Source organism: Triturus cristatus, chromosome 8 (genome assembly GCF_964204655.1).
Source record: "Triturus cristatus chromosome 8, aTriCri1.1, whole genome shotgun sequence".
Taxonomy (NCBI): domain Eukaryota; kingdom Metazoa; phylum Chordata; class Amphibia; order Caudata; family Salamandridae; genus Triturus; species Triturus cristatus.
In genome coordinates, this window is record NC_140591.1 from 1,517,279,640 (window position 1) to 1,517,290,964 (window position 11,325).

The 11,325-nt window shown below is 45.0% G+C and overlaps 1 long non-coding RNA gene across 1 annotated transcript in view; it reads left to right on the forward strand.

Moving 5' to 3' along the window:
- LOC146806026 (uncharacterized) overlaps positions 1 to 10,908 on the forward strand; it is a 50,139-nt gene extending 39,231 nt beyond the window's left edge. Inside the window, exon 3 of the long non-coding RNA XR_014967546.1 lies at positions 10,647 to 10,908. This is a non-coding gene — a long non-coding RNA (uncharacterized LOC146806026). The remainder of the gene's footprint in view (positions 1 to 10,646) is intronic.
- Positions 10,909 to 11,325: the final 417 nt, after the last annotated feature.

The window sequence follows — 11,325 nt, forward strand, 5'->3', positions numbered from 1 at the left end:
CATTATCTAAATGTTATGCTTTGTCCTTGCCTGCAGTCAAAATGTTTGGAACATTCCTAAAAAACTCACCCTGGAGGCACTGACTGTGTCTGTAACATTGAATTATGTATTCTAGAACACTGCTCACGGTGTTAACTGCAATTAATCTTCTATGCACAGGACATTCCCCACAGCTATAGGCCTGAGTAGAAGATAAGTGTAAAGTAGGGCTCTCTGGGACCCTGACTCTGCCTCCGGGCGGCAATGTCATCACAGCCGGAGCAGGGTAGTGGGAGGCAGAAGAGATAAAAGAAGACAGGAACCAGAGACGGGGGGTTTACAGCTAGATCTTTAGTCAAGGTATAGGCCATGGCTACCTCGCACTAAACAGCTGCAGTTAAATAAAAAAACCTTACAACATTCCTCGTGTCATGCCTCTCTACTTTCACCGACACGACAACTGGTGATGAGAAGGTAAACACAAACTCACATGGCTATCTGAGCAAGTGCATACCTCACGTCCTGCATTCATGCTGTGCTCTGTCAGCCAGTCCCAGGGCACTACAAGAGACAAGACCCATCTCCTCACCCGGCGATCTTATATACCGCCTACATTGAGTGCACAATGTTCCAAGCTCTACTGCCTGCACTACCTTCACCGAGTGCGAGTCGTGCTCTGACATCAGTCAGCCCCCCCAGGGAACCTTGCACACGCTGCTGTACCTGCTTCACCTTCCAGCCCCATGCAGCTCTCAAATAAGCCCACCCAGAGTCAAAGCAATAGTGTCCTGACCTCACAACTTCAAACTCCTCATTTGTGCAGCATGGAGTGCCTACTGCGCATTCTACATAGTTGCCCCAGTGCCCTGGATCTTGATCCTGGTCCAGCAGCCATCTTGGATTGAGACACCTGCCCTGACACACTGCTCTTCCTGCCTGAGAGTAGCCATCTTGGACTAAGGTGGCCCATCATCTACAACCCAACCGTGCTTATTGCTGGTGGCCATCTTGGATTGGTAGACCCTCGCCTCCGAATTTGTACCTACTATGCACTGCATCTTAGGCCTCATTGACTGTGAGCGGCCATCTTGGTTTGGTATGGCCCATTGCTTTCAAGTCTAACCCTATCTTTTGCTGTCAGCCATCTGGGATTGGGAGCTCCCTCACCTCCCAAATTGTTTCCAGTCTGCCTTGCTTTTCAACATCCATAGTTTCTGCCCCAGCAACGCTCCTGGCTATTCTTTCTCCTCTTCCAGGATGCTGTTCCACATTTGTCATCCTTGCTATAGCAACGTTCCTGGCTGTTTCGACCTTGTGGTTCATTATCCACTGATGCCTACTACTTCCAGTGTGGTGTGCATTTGCTTCGTCTTCACTTCTGCACTGTGTGTACTCAATCTGTTGTGTGCCATTATCCCTGCTGACTTGCATACGATGCTGCTGTGTTCTTGAAGCCATAGCCCCTGGTTGATATCTCCTAGAAGCACAACATAGGGTTGCAATGGGCTGACTGCATCATGAAATGTAATGGCTTCATCGAGGTGCTGATGAGTCTGATGACACCCAGATAATTCATTATCTCAAAAATCTTTTGGAGGATGGCGTCAAAAAACCCCTAAAGAAAATTCCCGAAGGACAAGCCAACACCTATTGCAAGCTCAAGGACGAACTTGCAAAAAAGATTAATCCTGCCACTAATGTGGACTATGAAAGGTACATGTTTGGTAAAGCTCAACAATAGCCAGAGGAATTGATCCATGGTTTCATCGAGCATCTTGAAACCCTCATCAAACACTGTCACTCTGAATTCTCCAATGAACAGGCCATGTGCCTTAGGATCACAGATAGCTGTCAATCAGAAACATTCTGAAGGCGAATGCATCAAGAAACTCACTCTCTAACCAAGATGCTTGCCACGGCCCACACAGAGGAATGTGCTGAAAAGCAGTCAGCAGACATGGAAGTGGGCATGAGCACTGTGAAACCTGTACTGGCCATATGCAATGGACAACAAGTTCTGTTGCTTAGGCTTAGATAGACCCAAAATCTGCAATGATAGTAACAGTGGGTTGTGGTCGCTTTCATTACGTTCCTGTATCACCATGTCTAAAAGAGAGGACCAAAATTCTATATTAAGAAATATGTAGTCTATACGACTACTTCTCAAACCATGGCTAAAAGTATGAGAACCTGTTCTGTCTGAATGGGACCACCCATTGACTGCCCTAACTCCCCGCTCCAAACACAGACCTTTTAGTTGTAGAGCAGCTTCAGTCCATTTTTTAAATTGGACATAAGTCTAAGGATGGAATATTCCACTGAGCATCCTCCTCTGCACTAAGATTACCATCATCTTGATCTAAAGGCTCAAATGAACAATTAAAATCTCCGGCAATTATCAAATTGCTGCATCCCCTATTGTTTTCTAAAAAGCTATCAAGAAGGGTAACTATATTGGATCCTTTAACACCCGGCATCCCTCTTGCATATACATTAATGATCAGTATATCAGGTACATTTGTCAGACGAAGCCGTATAGCCATAATATCCGGACTATCGATAGATACTTCCTCCACCTTATAGCCTGCTTGCTGTCTTACCCAGAGAGTAAGTCCACCTGAAGGTCTTCCTCTCTGTCCCCCCAATGCTACTTTTAAAAAGTTAAAAAACCCAGGATAATGAATTTGTTCCAGTGACCATGTTTCCTGGAATGCCCAAATGTCATGATCTTCGATAAATGCTGACCATTCTGTTGAGGCAGTTTTTGAAGATAATCTCACTATATTCCAGGAAGATATTAACAAGCTTGACTTTGGGTGCCCTTGAGTCATAGTACTGAAAGTTACCTGGGTGTTGGGTACATGAGCATTAACCGAGACTTCCGAACTAGAGACACAGGTGGGCATTGGCAAACTTGTTGAAGGGATTTTTATGGGACCTTTCTCCCTCACCTCAAAACTCATTTCCGTCCCACTTTGGCAATCACCCCCTAGAGCACTATTACTACAAGCAAGTTCACCCCCTTCCTCTATAGCATCCCTATTTTGGGAGGATGGATAAAAAATCCTTAACCTTCAACCGACCCTCTCTAAAGAGGACCCTTCACTGCCACATACATATGGTTTACTACAGCAATTACTAGTGTTATCTGTGGGAGGGTTGATTTTAATCCTAATATTGGAAGTGCTCATATGGGCGGTTCTTAGGTCAAATGCCACTAGGTTCTGTGCAAGATCTACAGACCTAAGTAGTAAGCTAACACAGTCAGTACTAAGTTCCTGAGACTCGACCCTTTTGGCAGATATGATGGCATCCCTAATTATCGAACGACTATTCCTCACATGTCGGAGCTACTGTATGATTTTGTTGATCAAGGACTGCTCATCTTCTTTAGATGAAATGAATGATTCTTTCGGAATATTAATCAAGAAGACATGACGTTTTGAGTAATCAGTAATAGGCTCTATACGCCTTCTGCGGCAATGAGATTGAGCTTATAAGAATGGATGAATAAGACCTTGCTTGGTCAACAAGACCCTTATTCTGATCATGGTACCCATTAAGACTGGCTTGGTTTACGCCAGCAGAAACATACCGTGTAACCTGCCTTGGTTGTTGACTAGCGTTATTTAATGGGCAGGGAGTTAGCTGGGTGGTTGTTAAGTCCTTACTAAATCTGCCTTTATAAGCGCTATTGGAAATACTATCAGTTGTGTTTATAGTCTGGAGGGAAGTGGTTAAATTAGCTACATTGTTAATATTAGCAAAAAAGGTAGAATCTTTGTGTAAAATATAATTAATGGTATCGGATAGTAGTTCTAACAAACCCTTCAAGGTGCCCACTAACTCCATAAACCGTCCTGTCTGAGCAACTAGGTCTACTGGCTGGTTGTTTAAAAGGCCCGAACACTTACATGTACATGTAACTTGAGTTGTTGAGTCAACCAATTCCTCAGGTGGCACAATCCTTGTGTTCAATTAGACAAGCTTATTGTCCTCATTTATACCCGTCAAGGGGGTGAATCTATTTGTACATACTAAAGCAAACTCGGACTGGAGCTCACAACCTAAAATAGGTTGAGGGGGAACTTGTAAGGGCGAGCCTACATTTACAGCAGCCCTTGTGTCGCATCTTAAAGGTGTTCACTGTAATGACTTTTTAAACATATCGGGTATGGATTTCACATTACGTGGGGAAAGGGCATGATTAGTGACTGGTGCTATTGGTGTACCTATATCAGAACCCATCGGAGCTATCAAAATCTCTTCACACTCACTTATTATATTATCTATACGATTCATGACACAATTATTCCTTTTAGCCACGACCCTTTTCATCAACTTCTTAGGCTTCTTACCCTTTCCTGCCCCTCCCCTACGCAGATCGTCCACAGCCTTTCTGTTACCTGTACTATTAGAAGGCTATACGGCTGTTAAAAATGACAATTATTGACCGGAAACAAGCAGAATTATACGCTGAATAATACAGTTATAGCACAGTCAAAGTCTGATGGGTCAGTACTGCTCAAGGTAATTCAGGGGACAGGTTCAGAGGTCAGCTGGTACAAAGTTTCTAAGGTGAACAATAGAAAGATGGATAACAGTACCTTTGATAAAAAGCAGAAAAATCCTAAAACAAATTTTGGAGGTGTGACCCAGCCTCCTCTGGTCTCTGATGGGCTAAGACGGGCCCGCCCTTGACCCGGGCTCTGCCCAGGTCGCGACCGCGTGCGTCCCGCGTGCGTCCCGCGGTGCGGAGGCCGCAATTGATTTTAAACGCCTCCGGGTGCAAGAAACAGGCGTCGGCGCCTCCTGGTGCATTAGCAGGGCTTGCTGGGGCTTGGAGTCTGCTGGTGAACTGCAGCAACTGGTGGCAAGCGGCTCCCACAGGGCGGAGGCTGAGATTGATTTTAAATGCCTCCAGGTGCAAGAAACAGGTGTCGGCACCTCCTGGCGCATTAGCAGGGCTTGCTGGGGCTTGGAGCCCCTGGTGAACTGCAGCACCTGGTTGCAAGCGGCTCCCGCGGTGGGGAGGCCGCGAATGATTATAAACCCCTCCGGGCGCAATAAACAGGTGTCAGCTCTCCTGGCTCATTAGCAGGGCTTGCTGGGGCTTGGAGTCCCCTGGTGAACTGCAGCAACTGGTGGCAAGCGGCTCCCGCGGTGCGGAGGCGACGATTGATTTTAAACGCCTCCAGGCACAAGAAACAGGCGTCGTGCCTCCTGGCGCATTAGCAAGGCTTTCTGGGGCTTGGAGTCCTCTGGTGAACTGCAGCATCTGGTGGCAAGCGGATCCCACTACTTCTACAGCTTCAACTACAGCAGCAACATATGTTTGGAGCCACCCATGATGCACATGATGGTGCATCTTCTCTGCGAAGCTGGTCTCACCCTCAAATCCAACAAATGTGAATTCCATAAGACCAAGTTGAAATTCTTTGGACACCATTTGTCAGAAGGGAGTATGAAAACTGACCCAGACAAGGTTGCTGCCCTTGCGTCTGCCAGCCTGCCATGGGATGTCCTCATGCTCCACTCCTTCCTGGGTAATAGCCAGCTAGTGCGACAGATACATTTGACACTACACCACCATCAGTGCCCCTCCCAGACACCTCACGAGACAAGGGGTAGTTTTACAGTGGTCTCTTGACTCTGAGCAGAGTTTCCACCAAATAAAGACTGCTCTGGCCAAGGCCACCAACATGGCATATTTCAACCCCAAGCTGCATATTGAAGTGATGGTTGAAGCAAGCCCAGCAGGGCTTGTCACTTTTCTGGCTCAAAACTCTGGAACCCTGGAGGCCCAACATCACATAGTCGCATGTGCCAGCAGAGCCTGTCAGATCCTGAAAAGGCTTATTCCCTACCCTAGAAGGAAAGTCTTGTTGTGGTATGGTGCATCATCATGGATCATCTGGCCTTCCTGACCATCTTTAGGAATCCCAAAGCCAAGATGCCCCCTAGAATCAAACAGTGGGAAATACGCCTCCAAGAATATGGTTTTGGTGAAGCATAGCAAGGAGTGGAATGATGACTCAGAGGAAATAAGGGCATTCTACAACTTCAGGGATGAACTAGCAGTCATTAGTGAAGGACTGATCCTGAAGGGGTCACAGATAGTGATTTCTAAGACACTCCACAAACAAGCCGTTATCCTAGCCCATGAAGGACACAGAGGAATGGTTGCCACCAAGAGGGCACTCCAAGATAGGCTGTGGTTCCCTGCTCATGATGGAGCCAGAACCTAAAAATGACACCTACAGATCTGCCTGCTCTTTGCTGCTGGAGATGTCAGAGATACCAGAAGGTGTGTGGGAGAGGGTAGCAGTTGACTTCTTTTGTCCACTACAATCTGGTAAATACCTCTTAGTAATGATTGATGAATACTCCAGGTTCCCACTGGTTAATGTGGTCTTCTATACCAGTGCAGCCTAGTTCCTCAAGGTTCTGAATGACGTCTCTGCAACCTGGGCATCTCCCACGATTTTAAAGTCTGACAATGGGCCTAAAATATTTCCTGAAATGCTTTAATATTAAACACCAATGCATAACCCCACTCTGGTCTCAAGCGAATGGAATTGTGGAACGGTTCATGGGAACACTCAAACAAACAGTGCAAAGAGCCAACGAAGAGAGACTTTTGGTGAAAGACGCTCTCTGTCTGGCTCTGAGTGCATACCGAACCACCCAGCACTCAACAATGGTAAAAAGTTCAGCCACACTCATGTTTGAGCGATCCATACACACCATGTTACCACAGTGGATGTCAGAGCAACCTGTGAGCTCTAATGTAGTCAGAGCCGCGGACGAGAGAAGAAAAAGAAAATGAAAGCTCATCCTGGTGTCAGACAGCAGGTGCAGGAAGCACTCTTCAAAGCAGGTAACTGGGTGGTAGCCAAGTAAAAGCAAAAGAAGAAAGCAAACACCTCTTTCAACACTCAACCCTTACAAGTCACAGTGTTTAAAGAGAACATGGTCACAGCGTTCTGCCCTGGAAAATACATAACCAGAAATGCATCACATTTCGGGTATAGTGAACACAGTCAGGACCTTGAAGACCTCTCAACCTTGGCCAAAGAACTGACATGCTAACTCTTCTTATCCTGCCTGACCTGAGGTGTACTGAGCTGTGGCCTCCAACACTGAAGATTTGGTCTAGTGATATCTACACCTCCCAGACTTATTGAGGACGTCTGATTTATAATAATGTTTAAATGGGGGAGATGTAGAGTCAGGGTCTCTAGGACCATGACTCTGCCTCTGGCCAAAGACAGGAGGCACAAGAGATAAAAGGGGACATGCGCCGGAAAGAAGGGTTTTAGAGCAAGAACTTCAGTCGAGGTGTAACGTGTGGCTACCTCGCACTGAACAGCTGCAGTTAAATAAAGAAACCTTACAACATTCCTTGTGCTGTGCCTCTCAACTTCCCCCGACACGACAGTGAGGTTGTTCTTTTTTTTAAATAGGCCCTTAATACTTGTTGACACCCAAAATCAAGTAGCCAATGAGATTATTAGTACCTGTGCCCCAATCTTACCCAGTGCAGACACACAAAGGCCAGCGGTCCTTTTGCCTCTACTTTCCTAATTCACACTCTTGAACTTCCTGGGCAACAACAGTAGTGATAGCAATATTATGCATTCTGATTGGCTGAACCAGTTTCAGCATTCCATATAAAGTGATGATCATGTATGAAAGCTAAATCATCTTATCTGTTAGATCAGAAAATCTGAATAAGGTGATACTCTACACACTGTACTTTCAGAAACACATTGACCCTGCTCACACACTGTCATACCGGTTGTAAGTGAGCATATAGGTCTTATGTTCCACCACAGAAAATATTGTATTTCTCGACTGTACAAAAACCTCAGCTCACTGAGTATTATTACAGTGATATTAATTATCCTCTTTAAAAAGATGGCCTCCGGGATCACTACAGGGTAGCAAAATGCAAGTCCAAGTCTTGAGTGGTAAGCCATGACCCAAGTAATTTTTTCTGTCACTGCCCCACCAAAAGGAACACTTTAAGAAGACAACTAGCATGACCAAGGCTTTAACCTACCATCCAGTCAGCTCACAGAGGTCACGAGTCCTACCACTGCTCCACAGCACCTGCCAACTGTGTCCTGTCCGAATTCCCATCCACAGAAACAAACTTATGAAGGGCAACCAGCATGCCCAAGGCATCAAGCCTGCCCCACTATCCAGCATATTCACAGAGGTCATGTGACCTATCGCTACTTTGCATCGCAAGCCAATCTCAGACAGCTCAGTTTTCCTGCCAACAGGTTTAAGAAGGCCAAAAAGCATGTTCAGGGCCTTAGTCTCACCTCACAAACCTGTGTGCTCAGAAAAGTCACATATCCACATGCTGCTTTGCTGTTGCAGCCAATCACAGCCTGCCCCAGCTTTCACACCACCACGAAAAAGTTCAAGTAGGCCACCTAGACCTCTCAAGGTCTGTCTTGCCCAAAATCCAGTATTCGCTCAGAGGTCCTGCAGCCGACTGCTTCTTGGCAGCCCCAACCAATGAAGGCCTGCCCAACTTTGCCATCAGGTTCAAGAAGTCCAATCAGCATGCCAAAAGGCTCACTTAGTCTCAGCAAATAAGTGAGCATGCTCACAGAGTTTAATTGAGCTAACCACATGTGCACAACTCAAGGCAATCACAGCCTGCCCAACTCGTCCGCCACCAGAAACAGGTTCAAGGAGGCCAACCATTGTGGTCAATACCTCAATCTCACACCACAAGCCAATGCCTTCAAGAATTTCACATGACCAATCACTTCTCCACTGCCTCAACCAAACGCTATATCCCCATCTCTCAAACCACTGAGAAATGATTCATGAAAGCCAATGAACACGCCCAAGGCTGCAGTTTCATCCCACAAGCCAGAGTTGAAACCAGAGTTTGCCGAGCCTGAACAGGAACAGTATCTGTTCTCCCTGCTCCCTATTGTAGATGTCACATAACAATGAGTAGGCATGCAGATGAATGGTATGTGGACTGTGGTTGGGCTCTCCCTAAATCCACAAACTGGCCATTTGGTGTGCGTGGTCGCCAATCCAAGAAGTAGCCTACAGAAAATTGACAACTCGATCCAGGTAGTACTAATAACTGGACACCGAGAGTAATGTGGATTCTGGCAGGCGGTCCCCTGGTTTGTCCTATTCAGAAATCCCCACCTCTTGGTGGGGATCATTATGCTATAAAGGGCGATGCTGTGGCTCCCCTCCCCTCACTACACTGCAGGCTTGCCGCGCATGATCAGCAACGTGTTTTTACTAGAGAAACTTTGCTCCCAAAGCAGGAGTTTCATTTCATTAGCCTAAAAACACAAATATCAATAAAGCAAATGGATTGTTCTCCCTGTGCACTGGGTCCTTACAAGATTTTCTCTGCCCACATTCACCATGCCTCACAGGAGTTGCTAGCACCTTATATTTTTGTAATATTCTATATTTTAACTGTTCTACTTTCCTATAGTTATATATAAGATCCTTGGCCTGGTCAAACTGGTTTCAGTAATCTCAATTCAGTCTCAAATAGGGGTTTAAGAACAAATCAGGATTACACATAGTACCCAAAGTGTGCAGTTTTTCCCCTGCACTACTTTCCCCAAGTAATACCTGCAATAACTTGTGCAGGAAAACACTACAAACTGTTGAGTTATTAATGTGACGCTGTATTGGTCTAGCAGCCCAGTCCCAAAGTGGTGTTACCAGACAGGATTTCCAGCCTGTAAAATAGACTTTTGTGTTCCTGCACCTGAAACATCCAGGTGCAGGAACACCTGGTGACTTATAGTGAGTCAGTGTGGGATCTGCCCTGATGAGTACCACTCCACTCAACACATAATAGTGGCCTTTGTGGACACTCTACATGCGTTAATGTTAAGAGCTGGGGGCACTTCAGGAAAACTGTGTCTTGTGTAGTTTCCCACGACAGCCTCTAGAATTCTTTGAGATAACAAGAAAGTTTGAAATGTGCCAAAAACCTAGGAAAAATCATGAGGAAGCTGATTTGATGTTTATACCCTATTGCCAATTCCTTGTCTGTTTTCTCGTTCAATACGACTGCCTTGCTGTCATGATCTGATGACCATGTACCATAATAATTTCCTTTATTTGATATATATAACTTCACAGATGTCCCCGGTCAATCGGAACTGTATTTAACATTGGATATGCCTATTTTGCACTGACGTGTGTTACCCTATTTCTGTCTAAACTTTTCTCCACAGCTTTTAGTCGGCTGCTGTAAGTCATCAAGACCTGCTATTTGCACCTGTGAGATGGCTGTTGCCCTTGACACTTTCCATGTTGTTTTTATCTGTCCTAAATTTGCCTACTTGAGACATATGTATATTTATCCACTACTTTTGCCACTGAATTTTAACCAGGTGAGGCCTGCTCTGTTGTACCTCCAATTTTTAGACAATTGTACTGTTTGTTGTAATGTATCTAAGTTTTTTTTGGGGGGGGGGGCTGTTTCATTCTACTTGTTGAAATAACTTTTGCCTTATTCGTGTGTGTTTTACGAACTTTGCATTTTCATCTGCTTTTATGATTCACTGCGATAATTTGAATTACGTGAGTTTGATTTGATTTTGACGCCACGCACGCATGCCACTATCTAACCAATGTCCTTTTATCTTGTTAAGGTGCTGTATACCGAGAGGTTAACTCCCAAGGGGACAAGGACCATGACCTTCAGAATAAATTACTTAAATGCTTTGCCTTCAATTAGCCCATGTGGTAGTCTGAGTGCAATATTGTAATAAAGACCTTACATTCCCCAGGCATCATGTGAGCCCTGCGAGACAGCCTGGAACACTGTGGGGGAACGCTGCTTGATCTCTTCTGAAGTTGTGACATAAATGACCATGAGGTTAACTATCTCTGGGCTCACCTTAATAAAGAAGTATTTATCTGGAGGTGTTGTACATTTGCTAACAAATTCTCTAAAGGGTGCACAAAAGTCAAGTTCTTTCACTAAAGCACAATTTGAAGAAATGTTTTTCAGCCATGCAGTTTTGTGTGGTCCAAAGGCTCTTTCATATGCATATTCAATTTTTAGTGTTCAAGAAAAACCTACAACAAATATCAAAATTCATTAAAATTGAATTGTCATAAAAATGGCTAAAATCACTCAGCAGGTAAAAGAGCGCAGATCCAGTGTTTCTGCATCATTGAAGCTTCTGGGCTTTCCATCAAAGGTTTATTAGGTAGCCACATTGAAGAAGTTGCAAATTAATTATGACTGCTTTCCAAAAATTGATTATTGATAGATACACATTTCAGACTTATGATATACAACATCACATAACATATTCCAGAGGC